General features: G+C 37.6%; 1 pseudogene; it reads left to right on the top strand.

Moving 5' to 3' along the window:
* The window catches only part of LOC102490019 (NADH dehydrogenase [ubiquinone] flavoprotein 2, mitochondrial-like), a 65,597-nt pseudogene extending 39,396 nt beyond the window's left edge, over positions 1-26,201 (top strand).
* Positions 26,202-27,836: the final 1,635 nt, after the last annotated feature.

Genomic DNA, 27,836 nt, shown 5'->3' with positions numbered 1-27,836 from the left:
ACATGTACCAATGCATGAGAGGGAGAAAGGAACAGAAAGAAAGAGAACATACCCTTCTCAGGGTCTCACCATGCCATGATCCTTCATCTCTAGTCCTCTAGATCCTCAGGGTACTGGGCATCTATGCACACCTGGCATGTTTTCCAGGATGACCCAGGCTCCCTACCACAGTTGCCATATACTGGCACTAGCATTATGTCTGTGCCACAGTAATTGGGCCCCACTATTCAAGTTTTGAGAAGGTTTTCTGCCTTTAAACAAGCTCCTCCAATTCTGACTTAACTATTTTTTAACATTTCTTTGACTTCAGCAATAGTTTTTCACTCCTTTGCTATTGAGCACATTTTTTAGCTGTGGGTTATCCTTCGGGTCTGCAATCAAGTATTCACTTCAGTAATGAAGGCTTCTTTTTCTTTGGTGAGATTCAGAAGACCATTTGTCTAGCTCATCATTAGATTAATTAATGTTTTAACTCCTTCATCCTTGGTGTATATTTTGAGAAAGGAGCTCTTTTTCTTTTATTTTCTTTATGTCTTTCCCCCAATTGTGTTCTTCCCCTGTGATTTGTAACTCTAGTGCAAGACTTTCCTTTCTCACTTGGTAATTTCACTTCTCTGCATCATAAGGCATCTCCTAACTAATTTCTAGTTTCTCCATAGGTAGCATTCTTTGGAAGGTTGACATTGTAAAAATCCCTGGACACTGAATCAACTTGTTGGAGATTAGAAAGTATTTTCCTTCTAGATGCTTATCACCAATTTTTAAAGAGCTATTTTCTTCTCTTTACTTCTATTTTAGAAAACATGGAAATACTCTGTTTTTATGCTTCTGTGGTATATTTTAAACAAAGGCATGGTTTCATCAGATAAAATAATCAGTATCCCCTGAATGTCAGACCAACCTTTTCTTTTAATGTGTCTATCATAAAGTGCGATAGATCTGGTTTTAAATAACCCACGATTTCCCTTTATTCAACACAGTTAGGCAAAGATGTAGTGATAAGCCCACAGTGTTACTACCTCAATGCTTAGTCCTATTCCCAGAGACTCAAATTTAACTAATTTGGAATATGTCTAACCATGAGTATGCTTTAAAAGTCCCGCAGGTGGTTCTAACATAAAGTCTGAATGGAAAACTTTGATTACTGCACAACTCAGTAGATAGTAGGTCTTCTGTTGACTAGGGCAAATCTCAGCTACAAGCATAGTAATGTTTCTAGCCAAACACTGACTCTACTATCTTATTTCCAATGAGTCTTTACTAATGAGCAAACGCTTTGGCGTAGAGTTCAGTAACAATGTTTAAGATTTACACCAACTTCTGCAGCATGCATTTTTATTTAGGGTTTTCCAAATATTAATGGCCTTAGTCATAGGTTAAGATGTGTACACATGTATATTCACCATACTGTCTATCCTTGTGTTTATTTATTTAAAATAAATGACTTTACCAAAGATAAAATAAGTGTCCAGTGGGACCAGCAGATATAGTAATGGTTATGTCTCTGGACTCCCACATGGTCAACTACCATTCAAGTCCCAGACTGGACAGTTTAAAGCTCATGCTGGGCGGGGCTTATGTGCCCAAAATCCCGAGAGAAGAATGGACGCATGGCCATCCCCTCTGGGGAGTGATTTCTTGCTTTCTGTCTCTGTTTCTCTGTCTCTCTGGCGAGCATGTACACCCTATAGCAAGAATCTGTCTCTCAGGAAAAAAAAAAATGTCAAATGATGAAAAACACCGCTAACATTCCTCCTTCACCGGGGGGGGGACAAAGAAATGATCTAAGATATTCTTGAAATTGAAATTGTTTATCCTTCATATATAATGATAAAGAAATGGTACTTCTATGATTATTCCCTACCATAGTCTTTTGTTTCTATACCTTTCATAAGCTATAACTATATAGTTAGTTGAACATAATTTTTGTCAATTGTTTTTTCTTATGTGTCTTTATCTCTACTTTCATACTAATTCAGTGTTGGGTATTTTTGTTTATTTGTTTTGTTTTGTTTCCTGTTTCTTGTTTTTTAAATTTATGTATTCATTTCTCCCGTGACAGAAGGAAATAAAGACAGAAAGAGAGAGAGATAGACAACCTCAAAAAATCACTCATACCATGATCTTAATCCCACCCCAAGCCAGCCAGAATCACAGGCATACATCAATATGCTTGGCATACACAGGGCCTTGGGACATGAGTTCTGGGCCCACCCAGATAACCTCAGCCTTGGGGAACACTGTTTCACTACTGTGCCTAATGAGGTATATTTTAAACATCTCTAGCAGTGTCTTTTCTTCAAATATATCTCTATAATTGAATTTAACACACACACACACGAGAGATTTATAGTTTTCAAAAGCCTTTACTGAGAGGTCATTCCAAGTGATAAAAGTTTTAAGAAAAAAAAAAACCACAGGTACCAGAAATAATGTATTACTTCATACAAAATGTCATTTAGAATGATGGCCTCTGCCCTTTATCCAAGGCAATACATTAAAAAAGATAAGCTTTAACTTCACAATATGTTTTAAAAATAGTTTAATATTTTGTGCTTCTGAACCAAGTATATTGGAACACGTAAATCTAAGAAACCCCATCACGATGGAACACAGACAGCGCCACCACCTGGGAGACTGGAAGCCAGAGGGAAACACAGACTCAGTTCCTGGGCAAATCTGAAATATGTATCTCTGTCTCTCTCCCTCTATCCTTTTCTCCTTTTCACATAAAAGAAAACACACACCTGCAACAATAGAAACCCAGGACAATTCTTTGTAATTCTTTAATAGAATAAATGCCTTCAATCCTACCTTCTGCCTCAGACAGCCCAGATCACAGGCAGAAGCAAACCTGGGACTTTCCCACACAACCTAAGCATTGAGAAGGGTTCTGTTACCACTGTGTCACCAGGGTTGGCCCCTCAAAGATTTTTTAATGACAACCTTCTATGTACTGTGCAAACCACTGACTTAGATCCCTCACTGATTATGATAGTTTAAGGAAAAAAAAAAAAAAAAGGAAACCTGGAGCAATGAAAATCCTGAGGTCTGTTACCCAATGAATACAAGCAAGATACATATTATTAGTATCCATAACTGCCGGCCAGAACCTACCAGGAATCTACCTTTGTCAAACAGAGCTTGCTGCATTATTCTTTGTAACAAATACCTAACCTAGAATGGAGTATATCTAAAAAGGATGGTTGGAGGACTTTGATACACATTTTGGTTTGAAGTAGATAACTTGGGCAGGAAATAGAGAAACAGGGGTTCAAGGAAGAGGGACATGCTCTGAATTTGGACATGTCTGGAAGTGCAGTAGAGTTTGTGGTAGGCTGACTAATGTCTCCTCCCCTAAAGATACCTAGGCATTAGTCCCTATAATCTGTAAATACTACCTTATATAAAAACTAAAAAGTCTTTGCCAATGAGATGAAGTTAAGAGTTTTGAGGTATAGAGATTAGCCTGCATTATCCAGGTAGGGCTGAATGCTATCATGGATGTCCTTAAAAGAAATGATCCGAGAGAGATTTGACTACAGATGTGAAAAAAGAATGTTATGGGAGTAAGGTGGCAGAGATTGGAGTGAAGAATCCATAATCGGAAATGCAAAATCCAGCAGAACCTGGAGGAGAAAAAAATTCTTCCCTCGAGACTTTGGAGGGAACATTGCTGTGCTGACATCTTGACTTCTGACTTTATTTATTTATTTTTTTGAAAGAGAGAGATTTTGGCTATAGAGTGTGTTCACTTGCTGGAGAGACAGCGAGACAGAAAGTGAGAAATCACCACCCAAAGGGAATCCATTCTTCTCCAGGGATTTTGGGCACTCACACACATGAGCCCCATGGAAGTTTCAAGCTACTGGTCTGGGACAATAACAGTGGTCAACTATGTGGGAGTCCAGCTATATAACCATTATGCCATCTGCTGGCTCCAACTTCTGACTTTTGACCTTGAGAACTATGAACAAATAAATTTATGCTGTTTTACACCACTGATTTATGGTAATTTGTTATAGAAGTCCTGGGAATTAATATCCTGACAGTGTCTACCTAGGAGGAAGGAAGAATGAAGCAGAACCAGAACTGTCACTGGTAAGGAAGCAGTGGTTAAACTATGATCTGGGAGAGGGGCTGTTTCGGGACAGTTTGTGCTTTGCATAGTGTTCATGCTTTGTCTGTGCTCAGATGTGATTATAAAGGGGTCTGGTTTTTATCTCACTCCATCACAGTCTCAGAGTGATCTTGTCTGATGTTGTTGTCTATGAAATTGTTTATAGTCAACAAGAGGACACCAAGGCCTAGCTGTTCATGCCAGGCCAGTTCCCAGCTGACAGCTGTCAAGATTATGTTTTTCTTTCTCCTTATTAATTGGATGAATAGTATTTATTATATTCTTTAACCCCTCAGGATATCGGTATTCATTTCACTGTCTCACTGAAGTTGCAAAGAGGTAAACAAGTAAGTAAACATATAACTTGTCATTGGTGATAAATATTATAGAGAAAAACAAAGTTAGAAAAGAGGTAAGAATTTGTTGGGAGCATAGATATTTTAAATAGTCTCATTGGTAATGTAATATTTAGAGAAGCCTGAAATAAATGGTGAAGGAAGCTAAGTAAAAGCATGTCAGGGAGAGGAAACAGCAAGACATTGGGAATGCTTGCTATTTTCCAGTAGGGAGGCTAGAGAAGTAGAAGTAAGGAAGAGAGTAGCAGGAGATAAAATTTGTGAGGAATTTGGTTGTTGGTGGAGAGTTATTTGAAGGCCTCTGATGAAGAGAGAAGTCATTGAAGGCAGAGGTTGAATAGAATAGTGACATAAACTAACTTGCCTTAGGAAAGGATCATTTTTCTTTCTCTAGAGAAATAGAGATAATAATGAAAAAGGATTAATAGACTAGAACCATTTAAAAATTCCTAATAAAATAATGATTTGTCATCAATTTACCATCTTAATACCCCTAGATGAAAAGCCGAAGGGTTATTGGATAAGTATGTGGGGTCAAAGGTTCATTACTTCCTGATTAAAGAGGAGCAAGGTCAATTTTACAATGGAGGGATCTGGCCTAAGAGATTGAAAGCAGCTACTAACAGCAGGAAAACCAGGCATGAGGTACCCACTGACAGGAAAGAATGTCATATATATATATATATATATTTATAAATCCCATCTCTGAAACCTGCTTGCCTAAAGGTTCAACCTGAATCCAGGAAAGCCTGGCTTCTAATTTACAGGAAATTCAGGGGTACAGTGTAAATGACACCACAAATAAACAGTTAAGCAAATTCAAAAAGTAGAATATTTCATGGGACAACCAGTACGATAATAGATCAGTGGCATATATAAAAAGACAGGGGTTGTCCTCAGTTAAAAGGACTTGAGATGTGAAAAACACAAAGGATCCCTCTGGCTATAGGTATTTTTTATTTAAACTAATGGTTCTCATATGTAAATGTGTAACAGAATCACTTTGGGGACTTATTACTCCTAGAAAAGAGATATTCAAGGAGACCTCAAGAGTGAGATGCTATATGTTCGCAGTGATTTACCGTGCACTGTAATCACACAGTGTACTAACCCAGCAGTGCAACCCCCGAGGAACAAGCAGACATATCCTCTGCTTTCATGTGGCCTGGGCACTTCCTCTCTCCTGGAGTCCCTCTTCCATGAGGCTGACTCTCCCATGACCTCCAAACATACTACTCTATAACAAGGTTCCTTTTGAACTTCAATAACTAGGCCTCTTGAGAAGAGGTACAAAGACAACTCATGTTATATTAAACTCAGTATTATAAGAAATAATAGGACCATGCTTTGGAGTTTTAGGGTATTTAAACTGACTGACTCAAAAGCTGCACTTGATGGAGTTGGCACAGTTTTAACAGTAGAAAAACACAGGATATGGAATCAGCGAGCCTACATTTAGGTTCTGTGTCTTCTGGAGATTAATGATATAATGGGCCTAAGGAATTACCTCTTCTGAATTTCACTTATCAATGTAGTATGCCACTGCTACTCCCTACTCACATTCCAAATCTGCTATGATACAAAATTTTCTAAAAGTGTAGGTAATTGATATTAAGTTAATATAAGAATAGTAAATTTCTTGTGACCACACTCAAGGATTTTACATGTGATCCTTTTTATCAGTTTCCAGGAGTCCCGTCTGTTTCTTGGGACTAGCAAAAAACAAATGGTCTTTGGCATATGAAACTACACTGAGATCAGCACTATCCCTCCTGTTCACCTCTGGTTTAAAGTCACCCAGGTGAACCATGACATGTAGTAACTCTAGATTTCATTACAATTATTTGAGGATTTCTATTTAATTTCACTGTCCTTAAGGCTGTTTCACACATCTCAAAGCCTACTATTTAACTGTCATGCTATTTCTGCTCATCTACTTGCCATCTTTCAATGGCCTTGTCCATATGTTAAAATCTTTTTCACTGTTTCAGCTGTCATCTCTTAATCAAACATTTTACATGCAATCCTCAAAATGCTGAAAGAATAAACAATAACAAAAACAAAACTGTGTTCACTGAGTTACTTATATAACTCCAAATTCCCAGACACCTGACAGAATTTAGGGGCATTACTTCTATCCCCTGTAAAAACGTGGGTACTTTTCAACTGCTCCTTGTAGATCTTGGTTTTCTCTTTTAAAAGACAGAAAAATTAAAATAAAAAGATACCCTACTTACATTTATAAAATAGTAAAACTTTTTGTAAAGCAACAGAAGAAAACATTACAGAAGCCTATAGATCATTTATTTCACAAAGAATCCTTCGATCATTGACAACGAAGGTCCTAAATCAACCTTGTAACTATTAGTTGGAAAAGTCATTAAATCTCAATAATATTCACCCCCTCCCTGATCTCAAAAACTACTAGTGGAATTACAAATTGGTTAAATCTGTTAGGAACTAATTTGCAATTATCAAAATTACAGCTGCATTGCTTATGATCTAGAAATTCTACTTTATACAGACCCAAAGATGTATATACAAAATGACATTTGTATCACTTACTGAATTAGCAGAAGATGGGGTAAAATACATACTCACTAGCAAACAAGTTATAGCATGAACATTTTGTGGTATATGATGAAAGTCTAAATATATCACATGAAAAGGTCTGTAACTCATTAAGTTACCAAAGCAAATCTCTTAATAATATGTCTAATATATGATCTTATTTGTGCCATATATACTTATGTATTTATACATGCATACCAGAAGATTAACAAGATACAGTATCATGAATGGTGGATGCTCCAAGTATAACAAAAATGAGAATAGGATAAAAGAGGATTTTACTGTTTTGTTCTAATCATTTCTCCTTATTTTAAATCATGTACAATTGAGGGTGTTCTTATATTTCTTATGTAATAAAAATCTTAATATATTAAAAATAAATGTGACTCAGTATATTTTTTGTTTTTATGTACATTTTTATTTTAGTTTCTGAATACAAAATACAACAGTATATCTCTGGTGTAGAGCCACAATCTAAATGTATCAGGGATAGTCCTATTTCTTTCATTCAATACATATTTTGGAAGTGAATATCCAAATAAATGTAGGAATGAATAGGTGAGCTGCAGATATCAGTAACCCCAGGTGCCTATCAGTTTACCTAAAAGTCCAAATCCTTGCAAAGCTTATTTGCAATCACAATCCCCAAAATGTCTTGGATTCTCTAATAAGTAGAATCCTTTGACAACCTGGACAGCTTCAGGCTCCTTCACTTTGTGTATTTTTGGTGAAGTCTCATTGATTCTCATTTAGTTTGACCCACTTCCATTTTCGTGACTCTCTAGGAGACCGCAGGGGGTTGCAGGGGCATCACCAGGTTCATCGGCAGTTCCCTGGTCTGCCTGTCCAGGCTCAGCTGAGCAGCCATGGCCTGGTAGCTCCATCACAATCCCATCCTGGGCTGTCAGCCAGTCTGAGGTTGACAACTGTCACACAGCTGACCTCTGTGCTGCTCAAGGTTGCCTGTGCCCTTGGCTTTGCCACCTTCCTATTGGTTTCCAGGACATACTTGACTGTCCTTATGAAGTGTATGAGGGTGCAAGGCATCTGTTTTCCTGCACAGCCTGAATCTCCTCTTTACCTATTTTCAGATCTTAGAACTTGCCAGACGCACAGAAAATTCCTTCCCTTTTTATTTAAGTAAAATCAGCCTGACTCCCTTTTGAGTTTCCTATCTAAAGGTCACTTATCTTAGCATCATATCATTATCCATTTAAATTCTAGAAATCCACATTTCTATTGTGATTATGGATGAACTAATTATTAAGGATCGAGGGAAACTAAGCTGAATTTTGCAGATTTCAGTTAATCCCAGGTTTGAGATTATCATCTCTCCTAGGACAAATATTATTTTTTTATTCTTAAATTGCTTGTAAGGATGATGATGATTATGATGATTATGATGAAGATAACTCTTGCTTTCTATTGAGGCTTCTCACAGATTCACCTCATCTTTCTAATTCAAATAGAATTTCACTTATCTCCAAAAGAACCTACACAGGTAGATATTATCAGTAATCCTACTTTTGCTGAGAAACAAAAGTTGCAGAAAAGTATGTCCACACACCTTCTATGAGTAGAAAAAGGTCATTTAAATGGTTTCAGAAAATAAATGTACAGCAGACAGTGGAGCAACTAGAAAACATATGTTAAAAATCTTTCTGAGACTAAAACAGGTTGGTAGTGACCTTCTGTACCCCTGAGAAGATACTCAGAAATAAGTATGCTTTCAACTGTTGAAATTCTTGCAATCTCAGAAGCTCACCAAGTGCAAGCTGGATGCCGTGTTCTATCAGGCTTTGGTACAAACTTGATTAAGTGACTTCAAAGTATTAGTGTTAGCCAAGAGAGGTCTCAGTGACTGAGATAGGCTTGGGTAGTTCACTCCATCCATGGATTTCAGATGCTTATTATTTTTTTTCTTCCTCAAGGCAGGCCTATAATGGAAACTTCCCAGGCACTCACCTCTTTGTTACTCTGAATTCACAACGCCAGAGAGAAACAGCTTTGACTGCACTTTCATGATGGCCAATACTAAAACCAATTAATCAGTTCCCTTGAAAAGAAAATTGGAGCAAGTAGCATTGGAGACTGGCTTACAAATGCAGGAGTTGGAATCATTATTCTAAGATAATCTCTTCTAGCAGTTATAAACCAGTGAAGATTTTTTTTTTCTGCACCAAACAGAATGCTAAGATAATAATGCTTATTTGTCTATTTAATGGGGATGTTGAAAGGTTTATTTAGTTGCTGTTTGTAAAGTGTTTCGGAAATGAAAACTGCTATATAAGTGCTAAATATGATTATTATCCAACCTAGCACTTTTATGTGAACATTCTGTTCTGGTTTCTACCTCTAAGAAGTCTGTTTCAGGGCAGTTTAACACCTCCACACAGAGCTTTTAGGAAGGCTTCCACGCTGAGAATCTGTTGAGAAGCCAAAACACCCCTGATCACTCCAGACAAGACAAAAATTAAGGCCACAGATATAATTCACAGACATGTGAAGGCATTCTCAAAATGTTTCATAATTCATAACAGGGGCCTCATTAATCAGAAAAGTATCAGTTCAAAATCAATGGGCAAGTCAAACAGAAAAATGACTAATATCCTGGGAGATAGGGTGTTGTCAGAAGAATCATAGAATCCCACATTAGCTGTGCCATCTACACACAGCAGGCAGGTCTCTCCTAGGAAGGAACGTGAAAAATCAAAGTCGTTTAGGCTTGGAACTCTCTACCCAGAAGCCTTCACTCTGCAGTTTTTAAATGGTTTTAGAACGTCCCAATTATCCTGATTAAGGCTTATTGCAAATGTTCAGTGAGTTACAAAATCATTGCAGAGACTGGAGCACATCTCTAAACATGGAAGAATGTAGATCAGAGAATCTTTTCTGTTTGGAAATACTTTTGGTTTATATATGCGACCATTTACCCACATGAGTAATAGAGTCAAGTTCTTTCCATCAATATGACGCTGAAGAAACAAGAAAGCACTTAGAAATAGCAGAAAGATCTAAAATGTGTGCATTATGAGGAATCTAATTCTTCAAAAAGGACACAAACTCAGTAACAGAAAGGTTTTATTACTCTAAAGAATATTTTCTAAGAATGCTCTGAATTACAGAGAAACTATTCTGCGAAAAATTTGAGGTTTTATCCTTTGAACTGAGTAATGGCAAATGGATTCTTTGTAACAATAATTGAGACAATTGAAGAGTGATCTAGTTGGTCTTCCTTGACTCTAAATTTCTATGAGTTCACTAGAAAGTCTGAGAAAACACAGTTCATCATCTGCCTGCAATCAACTACAGTTTGCAGGTATTTTAGGGATATCATTAGGGAATTTTTGACATCCCTGTATAGCATGTCAAACTAGGCCAGGAACTGAAGGAGATCAAAATAAAACCAAGGGGAAAGTCCTAGTAGTTGACTAACTTTCCATCCAATTAAACAAATGACAGATATTCTTTAGAAACTTGGAGGTTAAGAGATATACACTAAGTTAAATGAAAACAATCATAATGGTGACTAGGTTTCTCTGAGTAGATATAAACATGTTAGTGTGTAAGTAAGTGTAAAATTTAACAAAGTATCAAAAAAAAATTTAAAGTTCTTTTGAAGAAATCCTTTATCACAGGTATTAAAATTATCAGTGTTGGGGCCAGCAGGTGGCATAGTGGTTAAGGTGCTGGCATCCCATGTGGTTGACCATGGTTCAAGTCCTGAACCCAGCAACTTGAAACTCATGCCAGGAGTGTGTGCGTTTATGCCCAAAATCCTAAGAGGAGAATGAGGAGGAAGGGATTGTGGTGTGTCTATCCCCCCTAGAGAGTGATGTCTCCCTTTTTGTCTCTCTGTTCCTCTCTCTCCCTCTGGGACCCGCACTTGCCCTATAGCAAAAATCTCTCTCTCTCTCTCACATACACACACACACAAAATAGAGAATCTGTGTTTATGACAGTAGCTTTACTTCCTGTAACAAAGTGCAACTGGGCCACATTTAATACATAGGTATAATAAGCATTTTTAGCATGGAATTTCAGTTGGCACAAAATTTCCTGAGGAGGTTAATTAGAAATAGCTACAATGGTGAAAAGCTGACTGAAGCATGGTTATTTGCCCTGGTCACTTTCCAATCACTCTCCAGAATTCTTGCTATTAAAAGATAAAATACTGTTGAAGATGAAACTAGACCCATTCTTAAGTCTTCATCCAATGTTATAGCATATACAACAGAAATGTCCACTTCCTTGATGATATGGACAATCAAGAATAAGTGTTAAATCTCTGAAGACCCCAAATTCCTATTCTCCACAATCAAAAGATATTAGCATTTCCTAGAAAAGCTGGCTTTGACTAGATTTCCTGCTAGTTGTTCAGTGTTAAGAAAATTATCCAACGGGACCAGCAGTTATGTCCCTGGACTCCCACGTAGTCGACCATGGTTCAAGTCCCAGACCCAGTGGCTTAAACTCATGCCGGGTGCGTGTGCGTGCATTCCCAAGATCCTGAGAGGAGAATGGAGAAGAAGGGATTGCAGCATGGCCATTACCACTGGGGGGTGATTTCTCACTTTCTGTCTCTCTGTCTCTCTCTGTATGTCTGGCGAGCGCACACACCCTATAGCAAAAAATCTCTCCAAAAAAAATGAAAAAAAAAAAAAGAAAAGAAAATTATCCAAAGCTTGGAAATAAGCAAAAGGATGGCTGCTTGGCTATTAAAATATGCTTTTATCACATATTCAGCGTAATTTAAGAGACCCGCTTGTCTTGCTTGTTCTCTATTAATGACTGGGGCCTACAGTTTATGACATCTCATGCTAATTTAGATATTTTTGCTCATAGATATTCAAATAATTTGACCAGGTAGATAAAATAATCCCAGATGATATGGTTTTACTGCCCTATAGAACATTAACCAGTTTGCCTTTAATTTAGCAAACACTGGAACCAGCAGGTGGCATGGTGGTTAAGGTGCTAGATTCCCCATGGTTGACTTCCAGACCTGGAGACTTGAAAAATCACACTGGGCTCGTGTGCATGCATGCCCAAAATCTCAAGAGGAGAATGGAGAAAGGATGGTGGCATGGCTATACCCACTAGAGTTGGGAAGATGATTTCTCACTCTCCTTCTCTCTGTCTCTATCTCTCTGGCAAACACACATACTCTATGGCAAAAACCTTTAGAAAAAATAGCAAACTCTTTCAGGGTTTTCTTGATGGACTGATTCTCAAAGGTTTTTTGAAATCAGTTTCCCCATTTGAATGGTTTGTCCAATAACAGACAATTTTTGGCTTCTATTAATTTCATATTTATGTGAGATTCATGTCTTCAAGTTTTTGAAAGAATACTAAGACAGTTCTGGAGGACGTCCTTTTAGAATGAAAAAAACTAGATGCAGTTTTTAGAGCCACACCATTGTACATCTTTTAAGAAGTGCACTTCATGGACTGTTTGAACCTAGGGAGAGTTTTTCTTGGTTCCAGATGTGAATTCCAAGCAACACTGGGGCATTAGCTTTGCTGACTCTGTTTTCCCATTGCCTTCCTCCTTTCTAATTCCATAGGAGTTTGTTTTGTTTTTGTTGTTTTTTTTTTTTTTTTTTTTGGTTTTTGGTCAAGGGTTTTTTGTTTTTCTTTCTTGTACATCTTTTAAGAAGTGCACTTCATGGACTGTTTGAACCTAGGGAGAGTTTTTCTTGGTTCCAGATGTGAATTCCAAGCAACACTGGGGCATTAGCTTTGCTGACTCTGTTTTCCCATTGCCTTCCTCCTTTCTAATTCCATAGGAGTTTGTTTTGTTTTTGTTGTTTTTTTTTTTTTTTTTCTGGTTCTTGGTCAAGTGTGTTAGTGTATTCATTCCTAAATGAGTTTGTTAATCATCTTTATTTTCATCTATTTATCTGTTTATGTGTAGACTGAAAGTAAATCTTATGAATATTTCATACACAGTGGAAAGCTGAGCTTCATTTCAGGATCTGCATTGGTAGGTTTTAGTTTCTCTGATTAACTATGACCTTTTGCTGAAATTTTATGACACTAGAAGCTGTATAAATTTTGTGTCTGTGAGAAAGTTCCATACCTCTTCTTGTGTAAATGAGAAATAGTTCTTTACTTCTGAAAGGCATTAAAAAATTTAATTACAAATTCTCTCAGAATAAAAGAGATCTGTTTCTATTAAGAGTTTGCACAAATCCATACTCCCAGAATCTCAATAAGAAAACCAAAGTTATGATATTTTAGATGTGCCAGATTATTTTTTAAAATCCATTTATAAAAAATAAAGCTCAGAAGCATTTTTCATAAGAATTTAAGTCCAGGTAATCAAGAAATAGTCCACATACTTGGACTATTTTGTAAGATTAGTTTAAAAACAGCTGTAAATGTGGTATATAATAAAAGAATTTTTATGATCTTTAAAAAAGACTATAATACTATATAAGATTGAGTTTATTTTCCTATGAAAGAGCTACACATATATGAATGGCTCACAGCTCTCTTACTTATTTGATACTCAGATAAACTAATAATGTTGTTATAAAATACTTCAAATTAATTATATAATGTCTAATTAAGTTATGGCCCTTTACATTTTTCTTTTTGCAGTAGCATTATCTATATTCATTTTTTTAATTTTTATTTATTTATTTATTTTGGAGAGGTTTTTGCTATAGGGTACATGCACTCGCCAGACAGACAGAGAGAGACATAGAGACAGAAAACGAGAAATCACCCCCCAGAGTGGATTGTCACGCCGCAATCCCTTCTCCTTCATTCTCCTCTCGGGATCTTGGGCACGCACGCACACATGCCCGGCATGAGTTTTAAGCCACCGGGTCCGGGACGCAAACCACAGTCGACTACGTGGGAGTCCAGCAACATAGCCATTATGCTAACTGCTGGTTCCCACATTATCTATATTCTAAAATGTTTTTGGTTAAATACTATTTTCAAGATGATTAGTTAACTTGAACCCTTCATATAATGTTAAATTGAGCTAATTAATAAATAATCTTTAAATATCTTGGTAACTTTAAGTAAATACTGAAACATAGAAATTTGAGTAATTTCTAATTAAGTGATAAAATTACGTATGCAACATATAGGTTGTAATTTTGTTCTGCAAGGAATAAAAAGTAGTCTTGTTAAAAATTAATGTTATAGAGAACCAGCAGTTAGCGTAATGGCTATGTCGCTGGACTCCCACGTAGTTGACCGCGGTTCGCATCCTGGACCCGGTGGCTTAAAACTCACGCCGGGCGCGTGTGCGTGCGTGTGCGTGCCCAAGATCCTGAGAGGCGAATGGAGGAGAAGGGATTGTGGCGTGACCATCCCCTCTGGGGGGTGATTTCTCACTTTCTGTCTCTATGTCTCTCTCTGTCTGTCTGGCGAGCACATGCGCCCTATAGCGAAAACCTCTCAAAAAAAAAAGAAAAAAAATTAATATTATAATACAATAGTAATATAAAAGGAAAAAACATATGTTTATAGCAAGTTACAGAAGTACTGAGTGCAGTGAATCTTATTTGTATTAGTTACTAACAATTGCACGTGATCCTGAAAGAAAGAAATAAAATATGTCAAACTTTTGCGATATTGACTCATTTTGTGAGTTTATTTGTAGTTGATTAATCCTTTGCAGCCAAATATTTATTAATGCAAACTAGAATTTTTCTCTATGATTGAATGGCAAATGATCTTGTATATAGCAATCTCTAAAAGACTATAGTAAAAGATTATTCATTACCTTCTATATAATGTACCCAGATAGCAGAATCTATCGTTATTTGAATAATTTTCTGTGCTATGTGACATTCTTTACGTTCATCATGTAAAAGAGGAAAAAAATTTATAAAAAGTTTTTCACTTCTCAAAGAGTTAAGTTTTATTTTAACTGTTTTTGTTTGTTTGTTTGTTTGTTTGTTTATTTGTTTTGCCAGAAGGTGAATGCATTCACCAGAGAAAGAAAATACCCCACAATGTGGCATGGTTATAATGCAGTTATTTGCTCTGGAATATTGTCATTGTTAATTGTGTGTTCATTTGTCCTATGTGTAAAAGAATAAGCTCTTCCTCTTCTTTTGAATATTTCTCTAATCCTTTAAAAAAATTCTCTATAGGGTGCATGTATTAGTTGGAGAAAGACACAGAGTAAGGGATAGTGAGAATGCAACTGCCAGTGAGTTAGCCATGCCACAATCCCTTTTCTTCCATTCTCTTCCCAGGATTTTGGCTTGTTCTCAAGCAGCCTGACTGCTTAGTCAGCCATTGAGATGCAGCCATCTTAACCACTACACCACCGGCTGGCCCACTCTCTAATCTTAATTAACTAATAAGTGATAGCTCATTCTTCCTGCCCCTGAATTAGCTTATACAAATATGTGTGTGTATGTGTGCAGACAAGTACATACACACATAGGTACACATACATATATGTGTCTATGTAAATCTGTACACATACAGATATATGTACATGCCCACACATGGTTGGCCCTCTGTATCCATAGGTTTAACATCCATAAACTTATTTGATTTCAGATAAAAATAAATAAATAAAATAAATAAAACATTGGAAGGGGCTGTACAGAGGCACAGCAGTAATGCAAAGCTCTCTAAGGCTGACCTACAAGGGAAAACTCCAGGTTTATGTCAATACACCTCCATTATCACGCCTGGCACTTGCCTCCAAGAAGCTGGGCATGGATTGCAGTGTAAAGACCCTGTTGGAATGCTCTTCTCCCTCTCTCTCTCACTCTCTCTCTCTCTCTCTCTCTCTCATGTCTCTGAGTCTCACATATGGAAGAAAGATAAAAAATAAAATAACAAGACAACAGTAAAAGTAATACAACTAAAAATAATACAAAATAACTATTTATAGAACACTTACATTTATTAGGTACTCTAAGTAATCTAAAGATGATTTAGGTATATGGTAGGATGTGCATAGGTTGTATGAAAATTCTGTGCCATTTCATAAGGGACTTGAGTGTCTGCAGCATTTGGTATCCAGCCTTTGGTCCTGGAACAAATCCTCCATAAATTCTAATGGACTAAATATATACAGTTACATGCACATATATGTATATATAGTACATCTACATGTATTTGTATGCCTATATGTGTACATGTGTGTGAGTGTGGCTGACTAGCCCTATTTGTTAAACATCCAGGCATCCGTTCTATGCCCACTTATGCTAACAGTCTGTTTTTCCTCCATGACCCAATTAGCCACTATGTAGGTAGATTAATTCTAGGAACTCAGGGCACACACATTCCCAACCTATATGTAGTCTCCTTTGATGTTTTTCAAGTCCCAGCTTGCTTTAGGTGGGCAGCTTTGGGGCATCAGCAGAAGATAAGAGGAAGTACAGCAGAGTGAGTGCAAAGCTGAAGCTGCGAGTACCTTTGGGGTCACCAGGGCCTGACCTTTTCCTGCATGTGAGTTTACCCTGTAATCAACCTCCATGCAGTGTATTAGAGCGATCTCACCAAGCCTCTTCCTGAACAATATGTATTTTGAGTCTCTTTATTCTTCATGGAAAGGCTGTTATTTCCCAGAATTTTATCTCCTTTTTACTGGGATATAATTGTACAAATTGATTCTGCAATCAAGGCTACATCTGCAGTAACATATTGGAGGATATGTTTCACTGCAATTAATAAAATACACATTATTAAAGAATACAGACTGTATTGCATCTGTGGGAATAATGCTCATAAACCCTCCCAGGAAACTGGGACAATAATTCACAGGTCTCAGTCCTTACTGCCAGGCAGCACCTAATTTGAGTCACCAGATTTAGAAGCAAAAGCCACGCTCCAAAACTCTAGGAAACACAGGTGCAGCCTGTAGCGATGATTGTTTCAGATTTGGATTTGGTCTCCTAGTCCTGCCATGGAATTCAGCAGGGGCAATTCATAGAAAAACCTGCAAGAATAATATGATGTTATTGAAAATGCAATCTGAGATTTCTTATGAATTTTCCAGTCAGAAGTGAATTCTCTGGCCTTGGTACTGGCTTAGCCCTGGTTGCCTCTGATTTGCTGAGCGTTAGCAAGGAGGCAGATATGGTTCATGAACTACGGCTCTGTAAATTAACTCATCAAAAGCAGATCGAGATCAGCCTTTTCTTGAAATAAAAAATCATCTTTCAAGATGATTGTATTCAGGACCAGCTTGTGGTGTGGTGGTTAAGGTGGCTGGATCCCACATGGTCAGCTATATGATTTGTGTCCTGGACTCTGTGGTTTAAGAAATACATCATATATGTGAGTGGGTGTGCCCAAAATTGTAAAAGGAGGGAAAAATGGAAGAGAAGGGATGGGAAGTAACCATTATCATGTTGGGTGCTTTCTTACTCTCTCTCTCTCTCTCTCTCTCTCCCCCTCTGTGATAAGCACATGAGCCCTCTGACAAAATTTTAGAAAAATATTGTACTCATGTATCAAAAATCACACTGTACCTTATGTGTCAATTAAAAATAATAAAAATACATTTCTTTTTTTATTTCTAAAAATATTTTAGAGAGATTATTGCTATAGGGTGCATGTGCTCACTGGAGAGACAGACAGAGTGACGGAAAGCAAAAAGAAATCACTCCCCAGGGAAAATAGCCATTCTTTTGCCTATTTTCAAGTTTAGAATGTATTTTTTTAACAGTTCTTCTGGTGATCATACATAATCTTTTTTCTTCAGCAAAGTAATACTTAAGCAAATATTACAATAACATGAAAGTTAACTAAAACTGGGTTAAGCATATTACGATGCAGTTATAGTAAGCAGGCATTAAATATTGTACTACAATTTATCTTTGTTGCATAGACAATGTAAAGCCTCATTAGAAAACTTAGGAGACATCTTTTTCTTTTCTTTTTTTTTTTCCTTAGAGCACATACACTCATCAGAGAGAGACACAGATGGTGAGAGAGAAAGAAACATTCATCCACCAAATCAACAAGTGGGATTACTTGTTGAAAGCTAAAAAGCTTCCTCACAGCAAAGGAGACAATAATTACAATGAAAAAGCAACTCTCAGAATGGGAGAAAATTGCAAATTAGTCCTCAGATAAGGGATTGATAACCAGAATTCACAGAGAACTCAAGCATCTCACCCATTGAAAAAAAAAAAAAAGTAGATAATCCAATTAAAAAATAGACAAATGAGGACCAGCAGATGGCATAATGGTTACATTGCTAGACTCCACGTGGTCAATCATAGTTCAAGTCCTAAACTTGGTGACTTGAAACTCATGCCAGATGTGTGTGCATGTATGCCCAAAATCCCAAGGGGAGACGGAGAAGAGATTGTGGCATGGCTATCCCCTCTGGGGGTGTGATTTCTAGCTTTTTTTTTTTTTCTGTCTCTCCAAGGAATGCACGTGCCCTATAAAAAAAAAAAAAAAAAAAAAACTCCCTCAAAAAACCAAAAAGGACAAATGAATTGAACAGACAACTTTCCAAGGGAAACTTATAAGTGACTGAGGCCAAAAGGCATACTAAAAAATATTTAAAGTCTCTTGCCATAAGGGAACCACAGTGAGATACCATTTAACCCCAGTTATAATGGCTAGGCATAAAAGAAAAACAATGACAAGAAAGATACACACCATATATCCCTAGAAAGTGAAAGACCGGAAGCTGTGATAGTAGAGATAGTAAACGTAAATAACAGAGATTGTAAGGGAGGAGAGAGAGAAGATGGTAGACAGCGAGTGGTACAGTGTGGCTGTGAGATGCAAAGAGATGAAACATTTAACAGACAAAAAAATTGTAAAATTCTCTCTTTTTATATATATATATATATTTATGTAAAATGTGAAACTAATCTGAAAAATAGAAGTGCAAGTAAGGTCAGTCGTACAGAGAAGAAAACTCTAAGCCCTACAAGTGATGGGACTTAACCAGTTCTATCCCCGTCTTAGCTTTATCAGCATGGCTTTCTTAGTGATGCTATAAACCTGAGCTTCTCAAATGCTCTCAAGATTTGCCATTCTTCTTGTTCTTTCATTAATGAGGTTTCGGTATATACTTATTCTACTTGTTCTCTACAAAATTTATGAGAATCTTTCTGAAAGTCACTATATATATATGCACGCACACACATACATAGTTGCCATTCTTTCTAATAGTTTGAAAACTATACATTGACATCAGCCAATCTCTACTGGAAAAAAAAAAAAGTAATGAACTCAGGTAACCTTCATTTCTCAAAACACTTCATCTGAATTTCTTATTTCCTGAAGATATAGACAAGATTTCTGGTTCTAGGTTACCTAAAAACATGTAATACTCTTACAAGTTAACTCCTTTAAGATGGATTTGAATCATACTTTATCTCCAATGTCCTGATTATGTCTTTTATTTCAATAGAATATGTGCACACTTGTTTATTTTGTGTTAAGAATAGAATTGGGGATGATAAAAATGAGAGAGCAAATAGCATTGTCTTATAATTATTAAAGGGGAGTTGATACATAAGAGTCATTAGTGGGTTTGGAGGTTCATTCAATAAAGTTATTACTCAGCCCAAAATTCTTGAAAAGAAAAAATTATTAAATCTCCACCTTCCCCCACACACACACACCAGAGAAAGCAATAATGGCTTAAATGGTCAAAATAAAATAAATCTTTCATTTAGGTTACCTTTTTATTACTTTCTCAACCCACCATTCCCTTTCTCCCTTGTCCGTCCCACACACTGATATAAAAGCAGCTCAAGCTGATAAATGTCAGGAGGACTATGTTAATCCAGGCCAGGTTTGAAATAAGGCATTTTCTAACAACAAGCAAAGAAAGAACAAAGCAAAAGTCCGTTCTATTGCACTGCTATTCAGCCAGATCTGCACGAGACATACACATGGTGGGCTGCCTTGGCCAGCAGACATTTGGCTTAAAATGATTTTTAAAAGTATTCACATATAAATATGGTTAAAAAAAAAATCCTTGACATGAAACCAGATGTTACATTTGATGTAGAATTGGTGATAGATCTAAGTCATTTTTATGTATTTGCCTTTATATTTCTAGCTTCAAATAACTCATATTAACTCATTTAATAATGCATTTGAAAAGAAAAAAAGCAGCAGTAGATGAAGAAGGGCTCCAGGGAGAGTAAAGTGTGTGTGACAGTGAATGAGGGAGTTCTGTAGGCAGCTGCCAGTCACTCTAGGATTAGCGAAGTGGCCTTTGTGAGTTATCAATTATCTATTTCATTACAGCAGAATCTTGAGAAAGGAGATCATGTTCCAACTCTAGATAGCCCCAACTCTTTGCAATCAAAGAATTATGGCTCACTTCCATTCTTTTCTTTTCTTTTTTTTTTTTGAGATTTTTGTTATAGGGCATGTGCACTCACCAGAGAGGAAGAAAGGAAGCAAGAAATCACCCCTCATGGAAGATGGCCATGCCCCAACCCTTTCTCCTCCATTTTCCTCTTGGGATCTTGGGCATGCACACACATGCTCAGCATGAATGCAAGCCTCCAGGTCCAGGACTCAAACCATAGTTGTCCATGTGGGAGTCCAGTAATATAGCCATTACACTATCTGCAGGTCCTACTATTCTTAATGTATTTAAATTTAATTTTATAATTTCTTTCTTGTATTTAATTGTTGTATTAATACATGTGTATGGAAGGGGTAGGTAGTAAGGAGTTGAGTGAGAGGGTTCAGGAATAAAGAGTTTAACAGACACAAGAATGTAAGGGTCTTTGTTGAAAAGGATGTATGTGGTAACACACTTGATTTGATTATCACACACTACATTCATACTTTGAAAAATTATATTATATGCCACAAAAATGAACATCAATTAAATATAAATGAGGGAACCAGCAGTTAGCGTAATGGCTATGTCGCTGGACTCCCACGTAGTCGACCGCGGTTCGTGTCCCGGACCCGGTGGCTTAAAACTCACGCCGGGCGCGTGTGCGTGCGTGCCCAAGATCCCGAGAGGAGAATGGAGGAGAAGGGATTGCGGCGTGACCATCCCCCCTGGGGGGTGATTTCTCGCTTTCTGTCTCTGTCTCTCTCTCTGTCTGTCAGGCGAGCGCACGCGCCCTACAGTGAAAAATCTCTCCAAAAAAAAAAAAATTAAATATAAATGAGAAATTGTAAAATTCAGGCCAGCAGATGGGGCAGAAGTTAAGGCACTAGATCCCATATAGCTGACTGTATGGTTTGAGTCCTGGTCCAGCAGCTTGGAAATCATGGACACATGCGCCTGCATATCTAAAATCCCATGGAGACCAGAGGAGAAGAGATTGAGGTGCTGCTATCACCCCTTGGTGGAGGGGGGAGGGATGATTTCTCACTGTCCCTCTCTGGCAAGCACACTCATTCTGTAGCAAAAACAAAACTAAACTAATTAAAATTGTATATCTTTATGGTTTTTCAAAGCGTGTATGTAGTTTGTGAAAATGCAATCAAGGATTATTTTTATATATATTTCCTAAGTACTCATCCAGAGATTCAAACACAAATGACTTCAGAGGCCATGTGACGTAAACCTCTGAAATAGCCAGCTAGAGGGAATGATGGGGAAGGTAACTGCATGTCAAGATTGAAACTTTTAAATTTAAACGCAGCATAGTTATTGTGAAAAATGAATTTGGTTCTCATCCACCTCTTTGTGAAGCCTGACCTTGAATTGAAGAACTTAATTTACTGATTAGTAAAAGAAAATTACAAATAAGAACTGAGTTACCAGTGAGGTCAATAAGACATCCTCATTTAATCAATGCATGATTGAGCATTCATTGCAAAATGAAGACTGTACCATGATGCAAAAAGTAATTAACATTTGTCTAGAGTTTAATAGGTTACAGAACACCTTATGCATCATCACATTTAATACACTGCAGTACAGTTGTTTTACTTTCTCTGCCACTGGATTTTTTTTTCCATTTTTCCACTATTACTAGAACTGCTACTGCTACTATTAATCCTATTACTATGCAACTAGAGAAAAAATTTGTATTATTATATGTCATAGTCCTAAAATGTATCAGAAAATAGAAGTGGGATTAAATAAAGCTAAAAATTTTCCTCAAAATAAAGGAAAGAATAATTAGAATTAAAGGTAATCCTTGGAAAGGGAGAAAATCTTTGCAAATTATTTCTCAGACAAGAGACTGGTATCTAAAATATATAGGGAACTGAAGCAGTCCACCCTAAAAAAAAATGAATAATCCAACTAAAAAATGGGCATAAGAATAGACAACTTTACAAAGAAGACTTAAGAATGGCCAAAAGACATGTGAAAATGAGTTTGAAATCTCTTGTCATAAGAGAAATACAAATTAAAACCACAATAGCATGTTGCGGCTTCGGACAACACGGACACGGTCTTCTTCTGAACTGTTTGTTGTTCCCCAGGAATGTTACAAGCTTCTTCCTCTTTCCCCGTGCACCCACTCCCATATAAAGGCAACCCAGCCAATCCGCTTATTGTCCACGTGTACGGAAACCAGCCCTCGCAAGAGGATTGGTTGCATGCCGTGTTCCCGTGCTCTCCATGTCCTCCGCCACCGCGCTTCCGCAAAGTTGCTTACCATAAGGTTTGAGCTGGCTTTCTGCCAGGCGCCATCTTAGGGGCCCTCGTCACTGGCTTTAGGGGTCGGCATGTTGTCGGCGTGCCACAATAGCATACCATTTAACAAAAGTTAGACTGGCTAGGGGAAAAAAAAAAAGAACAAGTGCTCTGGAGGTTGCGGTAAGGGAATCCTATACTTCTATAGGATTATAGAAGTAAATTAGCACAGCCTCTGTAGAGAACAGTATGGCTTTTTCTCAAAAACCTATAAATAGAAATACCATATGAGCCAGTAATCCCAGCCTTGGTATTTACTTAAAGAATAAAAAACAATCAGGAAGACACTTGCACATCCATGTTTATTGTAGCATTATTCACAACTGCTAAAACATGGAACCAAACTAGGTGTTCAAAAATGATCACTGGGTTGAAAAACTGTGGCATATATATACTATGAACTATTACTCATTAAAATCAATACGAACCTATGGTTTGACTCAAAGTGGATGAGTTTAGACTTAATGTTGAGCAAAGTGAGCTGGACTTTGAAAGATACTCTATATCCCCACTCAATTTGTACAAGATATCTACATTTATGGAAGAAACAGGGTTCTAAAAATATAATTGTAGAGAAAATAAGCACAGATTCCAAAGACTATAATGGAAGAGAATAGACGGTAGAGAGCAGGTGGTACAGGGTGGACCAGAGGTACAAGGGGAAGAAACATTTAACAGACAAAAAAGTAAATATACATATATACATATATATAGATATGCACATATACATATATGAATATAGATATAATACATCATGATGGGGGCTTTATGTATAATGTGAAATTAATCTGAAAAAAAGTTGAAGCTCTAACATTTTAAATAAATAAATAAATAAATAAATAGAAGCTGTAGCAGACCTCAACATATCATCTTTAATTCTGTCACTTTACTTAAAATTGAACTCATCCCACAAACCTTAAGACTGTTATGTGTCCAGTTGAGGCTAAAGAGTCACCATAGTAGCCCATCTGGTGCTTTCCATTGTGTCTTCATTACATTGTAAGTGAGAATGAGTCTTTTCTTTTTTCTTTTCCTTTTTTTTTTTTGAGAGGTTTTTGCTATAGGGCATGTGTGCTCACCAGACAGACAGAGAGAGACAGAGAGATAGAAAGCGAGAAATCACCCCCCCCAGGGGGGATGGTCACACCACAATCCCTTCTCCTCCATTCTCCTCTCGGGATCTTGGGCACGCATGCACACGTGCCGGGCATGAGTTTAAACCACCAGGTCTGGGACTCAAACCACGGTCGACTACGTGGGAGTCCAGCGACATAGCCATTAAGCTAACTGCTGGTCCCTAGAGACCGAGTCTTTTCATGTTATCACATTTTTATTGTTTTAAGAAAAGTTGAATACAAAACAATAGCACATTCACAAATCTTACAGTTATTCAACTCAGGTTGCTAAAACAAATCTCATAGACTACGTGGCTTTAGCAACAAACATGTATTTCAGACAGTTCTAGAGTCTGAGAAATCCAAGATCATGAGTCAGCAGATTTGGTGTTTAGTGAGGACTTTCTTGTTTTATGGATGGCTATGTTTTCATCGTGTCCTCCTATGACAACTAGAAAATTAAGATGTCTTATGTCTCTTCATATAAGGGCACTAATCCCCTCATGAAGACTACCCGTATGCCTAAACAGCTCCAAAGACTCAACTTCCAAATGCCATCACTTTGGGGATTAGGGCTTCAACTCATGAGCTTTCAGGGCAGAGAGTGGGGGGAACACTCATCAGTCTATAGTACCCACTGTAAGAAAAAATGGTGAACTACCTCAACTGGATATGGCAGAAGGCAGTGTCACTGCGGAATATCTTTAAATATCAGAAATTCCAATTTGAGTTTTAGGAAAAGAGTTTGTAGGTTCCCATATGTTCAGTACAAAAACATAAATTATTTAAAAGCGAACTGTATAAAACTCAGAGCTCGCCTCATTTGCAGAAAAGGAAATAGACTCAGAAAGTTGGGATCAGTTTGCTAATCATTTCCAGATTGAGATTTCCCAGACCTTTAAAAAAAAATGTGTCGGGAACCAGCAGTTAGCGTAATGGCTGTGTTGCTGGACTCCCACATAGTCGACCGCGGTTCACGTCCCGGACCCGGTGGCTTAAAACCCACGCCGGGCGCGTGTGCACGCGTGCCCAAGATGCCGAGAGGAGAATGGAGGAGAAGGGATTGCGGCGTGACCATCCCCCCTGGGGGGTGATTTCTCGCTTTCTGTCTCTATGTCTCTCTCTGCCTGTCTGGCGAGCGCATGTGTGCTATAGTGAAAACCTCTCCAAAAATAAAAAATATGTGGGCACTGATTATTGGATTGCTGATCTTTATTTTACTGAAAAAAAAAGTACTAAGATGCACACATGCTCACAACTCGGTATAAAAACAATAAGAACGAACCTATTGTTTGACCTAAAGTGGTTGAATGGACTTGAATTTAGACTTGAATGTACTGAATTTGACTTTGAGTGGACTCAAAGTCCAGCTCACTTTACTCACAATAGAAAGGGCATTTTACATTCCATAACTATCAGGAAAGGTAACATACTTGAAATATGGGTCTTTGCAGATATAATGAGAGCAAAAATCATGATATGAGATCACTCTGAATTAGGGAGGGTCCGAAATATAGTAACGGGATCCTTATAAGAAATAGACAAGGAGAGTTTGGGTTGCTGTGTTCTTTGCGACACTCAGCGGTGACTAGCCTCACTGCCCAGTGGAGTTTAGACTCATTAAACATTTGAGGTCCTACTGTGGGTCATATGCTGCTGGGCTTCAGGTGACAATGTGGATGATAATAGCTATATTTGATGACTACTTTCTGTATGCCAAACACTGTTTTGAATGTACACATTCTACATCTCATTTTTGAGGGAAGATGTACAAGGAATTTGCATAAGACAGGGGTGCAAAATTGAGCCATAGGAGCCTTATTTGCAAGATACTGCTGAGAATAACCCAAATACTCCATTTAATTTCACACCAGAAAACCATAAGAGGATAGAGATGATTGTATAAAACTATCCAGAAGGGCATAAAGCAGCAGCTTGCTTACAGGCCTGGATTTAGCATGAAGGCAGAATGAGAGGTTACCTATCTCCCCTATGAATACGGTTGTGGAGGTTTTACAAGTACCTCCAATGAGAGTATATCAAGAGGCAACACTTTCTACAATGTCTAATAGAAAGCCAGTTGGAAAGTATCACATTCAGGTCTGCACTACTACACCTTGCATGCTTCGAAACTCTGACAGCGTACTGGAGGCCATTTAGAAAATGCTTGGAATAAAAGTTGGAGAGAGCACATCTGACAAACTCTTCACTCTAATAGAGGTGGAATGTTTAGGAGCCTGTGCAAATGCACCAATGGTTCAAATAAATGACACCTACTATGTGGATTTGACACCTAAAGATATTGAAGAAATTACTGATGAGCTCAAGGCTGACAAAATGCCAAAACCTGAGCCAAGGAGTGGGGGATTCTCTCATTAGCCAACTGGAGGTGTTACTCTTTGACTGAACCACTCAAAGGACCTAGCTTTGGTGTACAAGCAGGCCTTTAACTTATATTCAACTGTAAATATGTCAGGAGAGAAATAAAATATAAACCTCCTATCTACATTTAAAAAAAAAAGAAAGAAAAAATAGACAAGGAAAGACATAGGAGAGAAAGTAAGGTTCAAACAAAGCAGGTGGCACAGTGGTAAAACCTGGTACTCTGAGGCTGCCCCACGTGGGAGGATTCCAAGTTCATTTCCAGAGACTTCCCTGAGTGTTCTGGGTTCATATGTGCCCATGATCCAGGGCTGGCTAAAGTTGAGAGTAGATCATGGTATCAAGATCTTTTGGGAGGTTCTCATTACCTTTCTTTTCTTGTGGAAGAAATACATAAACTTTTAAAACTTAAGCAAATAAAATAGAACAAGGTGGAGATTGGAATGATGCAGCTACAAACCAAAAACATCTGGAATCTCTAGAATATAGGAGAAACAAGAAAAGTATTCTCCCCTGGAGCCTTCAGAGAGAGCGTGGCCCTGCTGACCCTGGGATTTGAGTTCTAACCCCTCCAACATTAATGAACTTAATAATCTTATTTTCAGATCATGAAATATTACCAAATACCCATATGGACACTAATGTGGATCCTAAAGAAAATAAATCACTTCTTTGTATTTTGTTTCAGTTTATTTATTTATTTCTTCCATAAGTAAGAAATATGGAGGGAGAAAGACAAAGATACAGCACATCTAACCAGGTCTTGACACCAAGAATTACCCAGCCTCAGCTGGCCTGGACTGTGGGCATGTGCATGCCCAAGGAACTCAGGGAGGTCTCCAAATGCAAACTAGGAATCCTCTCATGTTAAGCCGGCCTTGCACATCATTGTGTTTTACCACTACACCATGACCTGCTATAGCTTCCACTGTGGAAAAATATTCTAACGGCAGATTATAATTTGTGTATTTTAATGTGTGGCTGAAAAATAAAAGATTAAGGTTGAATTGATAATCCTTCCTACACCAAGTATAGAGAGCATTTCTGGCCCCCATCTTGAGTGACTGGGACTATTTTCAACCCAGCTTCCTCGGTTTGAAATTGGATTAAAGCCTGATGTCAGTGGCTTAGGAGCTTCATGCACAGGATATGAATGGCTTTCCCCCATGCAAAGTCATTCTGGGGCATCTGGCTCAATTTCAATCAACATTGAGGTCCTCTTGGGTTAGAGTCATCTTTGTCATGGTTCTGATCGTTATTTTTACCAGAATCTCTCTTCCCTCTGGTTCCAGCTATTCTATTTTAACTTCTGATACACAGCAGGGACTTTGTGGAGCTGTGATCCTATTGTATCAGGTGCTGCTTTTTTGTGACAATAAACACATGTCCTGGTGGATGGGGCATCCTCCAGGACTTCCTTATGAACGACCTTTGCCTGACACTTGATATCAAGTAGGTGTCCTGTGTGGTAGCGATGAAACCATGTGTGAGCTGAAATGGATGCTGACAGCATGCAAGTCTGACCTCAACAAAAGGTATTGATAAAGCACCACTTTTAATCTGACTTGAAACTTTATGCAACACTTACAAACTGCCAACTTCTGTTTAAATACATTTCTTTTTATTGAACCTATTAAACTTAGAATCTAGCACTAAATTTTTTGTTAGAATGAAAATTGTGTAAGCTTTTAATCTATGGACAA

This window comes from Tupaia chinensis, unplaced genomic scaffold, assembly GCF_000334495.1.
Source record: "Tupaia chinensis unplaced genomic scaffold, TupChi_1.0 Scaffold143680_1, whole genome shotgun sequence".
Taxonomy (NCBI): domain Eukaryota; kingdom Metazoa; phylum Chordata; class Mammalia; order Scandentia; family Tupaiidae; genus Tupaia; species Tupaia belangeri.
This window is presented reverse-complemented; position numbering and strand designations above follow the sequence as displayed.